At 41.2% G+C, this 6,980-nt stretch overlaps 1 pseudogene; it reads left to right on the top strand.

Annotated features, from left to right (window-relative positions):
- Positions 1–265: 265 nt before the first annotated feature.
- LOC129036835 (large ribosomal subunit protein uL1-like) lies at positions 266–918 on the top strand (annotated as a pseudogene).
- The last annotated feature ends 6,062 nt before the right edge of the window (positions 919–6,980 follow it).

The raw sequence follows: 6,980 nt of genomic DNA, 5'->3' as shown, positions 1-6,980 counted from the left end.
ATTGCTGTGTAGCAGGTGGTCTAATCTGCTAAAAGTGTAAATGGATTTAAACACCTTTCAAACCACATCATTTTTCCCATAGGCTTGTGTGTACCTTAACTACCCTAGAGGTTATATCTCTCTGTTACAGATGTCCAGACTGAATGAAAATTTTACTTCCCATCTCCTTTCTCACTCTGGGCCCTTTCCATATTGTTTTCTCTATACAAAATAAAATGTTAAAGAAAAGGCAGACTCTTTTCCGGTTAGCGCTGCGGCAGAAGCCATGACCAGCAAAGTCTCTCGCGACACCCTGTAGGAGGCAGTGCGGAAAGTCCTGCACGGGAACCGGCGCAAGCGCCGCAAATTCCTGGAGACGGTGGAGTTGCAGATCACCTTGAAGAAGTATGACCCCCAGAAGGACAAGCGCTTCTCGGGCACCATCAGGCTTAAGTCCACTCCCCGCCCCAGGTTCTCTGTGTGTGTTCTGGCGGACCAGCAGCACTGAGACGAGGACAAGGCCGTGGATATCCCTCACATGGACATCGAGGCGCTGAAAAAACTCAACAAGAATAAAAAACCGGTCAAGAAGCTGGCCAAGAAGTATGATGCGTTTTTGGCCTCAGAGTCTCTGATCAAGCAGATTCCAAGAATTCTCGGCCCAGGTCTAAATAAGGCAGGCAAGTGCCCTTCCCTGCTCACACACAACGAAAACATGGTGGCCAAAGTGGATGAGGTGAAGTCCACAATCAAGTTCCGAATGAAGAAGGTGTTATATCTGGCTGTAGCTGTTGGTCACGTGAAGATGACAGACGATGAGCTTGTGTATAACATTCACCTGGCTGTCAACTTGTTGGTGTCATTGCTCAAGAAAAACTGGCAGAATGTCCGGCCTTATATGTCAAGAGCACCATGGGCAAGCCCCAGCGTCTATATTAAGGCACATTTGAATAAATTCTATTACCAGTCCAGAAAAAAAAAAAAAAAGGCAGAGTGGGAATTTGCACGTAGATTATATTGGTTGGAAAGTATTATGCAACCATTTCTTGAGAATTTTTTCTCTCCTTGATTAGGTGGTAAACTCCTGGAAGTAGTGTCTACTGTTTTTATTACTGTCATTATTATTAATCTTGTTCAACTTTTATGAATCAAAATAATTTTACCAAAAATTAAATTATGAAAAATTTAATTTCTTGCTATTAAATTCATTTTTGTTTTCATTCCACACATATTTATATTCATATATTTACATATTTATTTATATAATTATAATTCATGTTTTTAAATTATTGTGAATGTTTCACTATAATATTATTTAGATACATGTGGGCATATTGTTAGGTAATGCATGTATCAGTGGGAATTGATCTAAAGTTTATTTTGCATATTCAAGACTTTCAATGACATGCACATAACTAGTGTTCAGTTAAAATGTTTCATTGAATAAATGTTATTCCAGTAGGCTGAACTGTATCTCCAGGTTAACTGGCCTTTTACTCATTTCTAGCATATTTATTGTTTGTATGTACTGGCTGGAGTTTATCTGTTGGATATAGATGGGGAGTTACCGAGTTGTGGGAAAACCAGAAAACAAGGCAGAAATAATTAGAAGAGCACTGATGTGCACCAGAAAATGTTAATCAGGCCGGGCATGGTGGCTCACACCTATAATCCCAGTACTGTGGGAGGCCAAGACAGGAAGATAGTTTGAGCCTAGGAATTCGAGACTAACTTGGGGAACATAGTGAGACTCTGTCTCAATAAAAAATAAATAAATGTTTAATCAGATTACTACTGTGTTTGCAGAGTGTATACATTTTCAAACAATGGTTTTGAAAAGACTGCTCTGATATATAAAGTTGGGAAGTGCTGCTGCTCAGATATATAAGATTTCCCAATTAATTCCTTTTCCTCTATATTTTCGACAATTTTTTAATAAAAGTATCCTCATGATAAAAATTATGATGAATAATTGTTTTGATTCTCTGTAAGGGCACTATGAATACATTAGAACAATAAGCATAAACTATGAGAGGCTGGCGGTAAACAGAGGCAAATGGTGACCCTCCAAGATATCTTGTAGACATTTTACCTGCATCTACATAGAGAAGGCAACCATTATCAACCTCATATAAAGTAGGGGAAATATATTCTGCCCTCATAACATTTGTGCTTAAACTGGCTAGATACTAATATGTCTTTGGTTGTGTAAATGTCCAACCCTGGTAAGTACACATTTATGAAAATGCCCTGAAGAACATTGCAGAATCCTGAGTCAACAACTGGACAGACATAAGACAGTGGTTAAGAGAATGGGCCTTGGTATGAGACTTAGATTTGAACACTAGTTTCGCCTTTTACAGTTATGTGATTTTGGCCTATTAAACTCTCTGAACATCAATTTCCTCATCTATAAAATGGGGATGATAATAATGGTACTTGATTCACAGAGTTGGCCTGCTGATTAAATGAAATAAGGCAGGAAAGGAACTTAGTAGAGTATCTTATGGTGTGTAATGGGTGGTCAAACATGTTAATGTTGGGAGAGGCAGTTGTCATGGGCCACGAGACTCCCTGTCTTTTCCTGCAGGGTGTATTCAAAATGCAAGACCCTGACTTATCTTTATCTGGACCATTTCTCAGGGTTTGTATTAGATACCCTTGAGGGAGAAGCAAGCTCTCCCCTTCAGGACAAAGAGCAGGCTTGCTTACTGCTTGCTCTAAAATGCAAGGTGTTCCTCAGCTACAATGCAAACTCAGCCTGTATATGTAGCATTCATGTGGGCCCTCTTCCTCACCACCCTAAGCTTGGGGGCAAGAGGAACTAAAGCAAATATGCGGATGCTTATGCTACTTACTGAACTGTGAGTAATAAATTCTTTTGCCTCTGACCCATTAATCTTGTGTCTCCTGCCAGTATCCTTGAAACAGTAATAGACTAACTTATTAGTTTGTAAGAAGGGTAAAATAAAATTCTAGACCCAGTAGTTTTAGAGATAAAGATAGAATATTGAAAGAGATTGGCTTTCTGGCAGAGGAAGGACAAGAACCCTAAAAGTTGGGTTCAGAAGAGGACTCCTCAGACTGGTAGTGAATGTACTCACCCCAAGAGGTAGGGAAGGATGGAGGGGGCAGAGTAAGGGCCCTTCCTTGTCCTAACTGTTAATGAGCCTAGGCAGTGAGAGATAAGGTTGAAACAAGCTGCCCAAAAGGTACCTTGGTTATTGTTTACTCTCCTCCAGGGAAGAGGACAAAAGATTGCTACCATGACAATGAAGCAATAAGCCCCGCGGCCCCAGCTGAAAAGCAATGTGGCTGTGCTTGTGGAGCCTAGGAATCCAAAAAGTTGAAATAAATGGTGTCAGCAATGATGACCTTGCTATTTGACGTAGACCTTTGGTTGGGCTAAATATATTGGAAATTTGTTTTTCTGAGCTGCAAATGAGTGGCTGCTGGAAACCTAAAATAAGTGCAAAACTGTTTCTAATGGTGCAGAGCCAGCTGCTGTAGTATATCTTATCCCTGCTGCAGCCCAACTTGGCTGCCAAGGAAGACAGAGCACTAAGTGCAGGGTGACCAAAGGACATGAGGGCTGTTAGATGGGAGCCACAGTGGGCTGTGCAGGTGCAAGAAGGGGTCCCTAGTCCCAGACACTCAGATGCTGGGAGGTACACAGGGAAGGAAGCGTAACTGTTCTTAGGTGCTAATTCTGGAGAGATCAAGGGCAAAGAAAGAGCCTCCTTATCTTCCCTGTTTTCTGTGAGATACTCTCTGCTGCCACCCCACCTACCATGGATTCCTTGCTGGGAGACAATGTAGTCTCCTGGCAGTTGTTGCTATAGCCCTAACTCACACACTTGTTAACTTCTTGGTCTACGTTTCCTTAGGGGAAAATGGTGCTCAAATTCAACCGATGGGAGTTTTGATGGGACTTATCTTTGTTAGTGACATTGTGGGTGGGGCCCACTGGGCTAATTCAATGTAGTGATTTTTGTGTTCCCACATCTGAATTTAAAATGGAATGGTGTAATAGATGCCTGTACTTCTCCATCCCCTAAGTGCCAGAAGGCACTCTCTTGCTCAGGGACTGCTGCACCTATTGTCTCCTGCAGGGTGCTCTAGCAGGAAACAATCCTCACAATTACAGACTTGAAAGACTATAGGAGGACTCAGGCTATTTCCCAGTGAAACAGCACCACCTGCCTGATACAGGCACCAAGTACACCCCTTTTGAAATGCAGCTATTGGCCTGTGCTAATACTAGGCTCTTGAAATGGAATGCCTTACTCACAGGGGACCCCGTGTGGCTTTTCTGCTTAGTATCTCTCACCCAAAACAGGAGTGGGTTAACTTGAACTCATGTGGGAACCCACAGGCCTCACTAAATGGCAATGGCGTATTCATTAGCGCAGCTAGCCCAGCCCAAGTGTCATCTCAGTTTTACATTAAAATGGAATTAAAGTAGCTGGAACAATGGGACCCTAGATTCAAAGAGGCTTCACTAAATGATTGGGCCTGGTGCACTGATAATTCAGCTTTAGCTGGACACCTGATGGTGTCCACTGAGCTGCTGCCACTCACTGTTCAGTGTCAAGGTCAGCTATGTGAAACCAAAAGCAGACACAGTCAATCCTCTTGGTAAGCAAACTCAGGGCAGTCCTCACAGCCTTGGTCAATCCCCCTTTGTTCAGCTTTGCTACATTTCTGTTGACTCCTGGGTCGTTATTAGTGTCAGAGCCATCTGGTCTGTCACTTAGAAGATCTCAGATAGGCAGATTAAAGACACTCCTCTTTAGGGCCAAGTAGATGATAAACCCTGTGTCGCCCAGGTCATCATCACAGCAGACATGACAACACAGCCACCATCATGGACTGAGCACATAGTAAAGAATTCCATGTTTCTGATGCAGAAGCTACCAATGTATATTAGACTTTTGATTTCTGTCAAAGTTGACTCATTTGTTTTGCAGAAAAAAAGAAAAAAGCCACATGATGCGCTGGCCCTGTTTACTCCTGAAAAATTGCATGCATTGACCCTTGACTCTCTGTTGGAGCTACTGTTGGTATCTTACCACTGTTGAAACTTTTTAAGGTTTTGATGTTACTGTCTCATCTCTGGTAACATTGCTGTAGGCTTTGAAATTAAACTGTGTCACGTTTTCTGCTTTCCAGCCCACCTGGAGTTGAAAAATTGTATGCCCTTAGTACCAGTACCAAAGGTTAGTCTAAAATGGGCTATTTTTTTTTTTTAAGATGGAGTCTCACTCTGTTGCCCAGGCTGGAGTGTAGTGGCATGATCTCAGCACACTGCAACCTCCGCTTCCTGAGTTTAAGAGATTGTCCTGCCTCACCTCCCAAGTAGCTGGGACAACAGGCACCTGCCACCATGCCCGGCTAATATTTATATTTTTAGTAAAGACAGAGTTTCACCATATTGGCCAGGCTCGTCTCAAACTCCTGACCTTATGGTCTGCCCCTCTAGGCCTCCTAACGTGCTGGAATTACAAGGATGAGCCACCACGCCTGGCCTCAAAATGGGCTAATTATTAAAGGCCATTTATTTGATGGACATTCCACATTCCACACCATCTATAGGCATCTGGTATTGTTGAGCACTAGAAAGACTTCTTCAAAAATCAGTTCAAAGATATTTCTGACTCCCCCTTATCACATCCTCCTAGTTGACACATCTTAGTAAGGCAGTTTGGTCACTGAATGCTGCTGTCCATAGAAAATGTTCATCTCTTTTTGGCTGTCTTCGGGGTAATGGTTGGGAAGAAGACAGTAAGAATTATCTAGACCTATTTTGAAAATTCAGGACTCCTCCTGACTACTCCTGGGCATGCTGCTGCTTTTTCTCCTCTAACCGCAAGCAAATCTGCTATGTGTGCACTCTCCATCTGGCTCTCTGCATTACCCCGCATAGGAAGTAGAGCAAAACCAACATATCATGCTGATGCTCATCAACTTGCTGTGCTGTGAATACTAAAATTATTTGTTTTTGAGCCAGGAGTCTTGTGTCTTCTACCAGAATCTATGAAACAGTAACAGATTAATTTATTAGCATGTAAAGGGGGTAAAAATCAAATCCCAGACATGACAGTTACTGATAATAAATTACAAATTTCTATTCTTAGATCACAGGTCTGAAATCTAGGTGGCTGAAGCTTTCGCAGTACCATACCAAAAGTAGACTTAAAGTAGACATGTATCCAAACCTTACTCTCAACAAGAAGTAAAATCAATGAAAACTGCTTTTATTTTGCCATCCTACTTTTTTTTTTAAGCCAATGATTGGGTGCTATGTACATTAAAGAGAATCTTCTATGAAGGTCAGCTCTTAAATTACAAATTTTATGAATGTGAAAGTGAGATGTTGAAGTTGGGGAAAGCTCTTCTGTTATTATCTACTCAAAATTAGTGAAGAAGAATTCTGCCAAGAAGTAGATTCCTAATTGAAGATGCTTAAATTAAGACATTGAGAGATGATAAGAGAATGAGTAGTTATTAATACCTGGGATTTTGACTAAGCATATATTTTTGTAAGAATTCTGCTTTTCAAAAGAATTTATCTTCTTACAGCTAAGATTGCACAATTACATATGTGCCTTTGAAAGAAAATAAACACTAGACCACTTGAGTTCTTGAAAAATGTCTGAAGTGCTTCCTCATTGCTGTTTAAGCTGTGCGGTCTCACTCTCCTGCTGTTTACCACCCACTGGCCAATCAATTACAGTCAATCAGCAAAGAATAGCAACAGTTACCAACAAGAGAGATGACATGCAGTTTAAACTGCTGACCCATGAGCTGTCCACGAAAGGCACAACCCTGAAGAAATACATATTTTATTCCTATTTGGATTCTGTGATTTTTTGCCTTCATCACAAAACATCACATAAAAGGTGAGGTTCAATTAGAAAGAGACAAATTTTGTTTTCACTATTTAAAAAAAATTAAGCCAAAAGTTATTTGATTCAGCAGCATGGTTCATCTCTATCTTT

The sequence above is a fragment of the Pongo pygmaeus genome, chromosome 4, assembly GCF_028885625.2.
Source record: "Pongo pygmaeus isolate AG05252 chromosome 4, NHGRI_mPonPyg2-v2.0_pri, whole genome shotgun sequence".
In the NCBI taxonomy this organism is placed as follows: domain Eukaryota; kingdom Metazoa; phylum Chordata; class Mammalia; order Primates; family Hominidae; genus Pongo; species Pongo pygmaeus.
The sequence above is the reverse complement of the archived record's forward strand: the minus strand, read 5'-3'. Positions and strand labels throughout refer to the sequence as shown.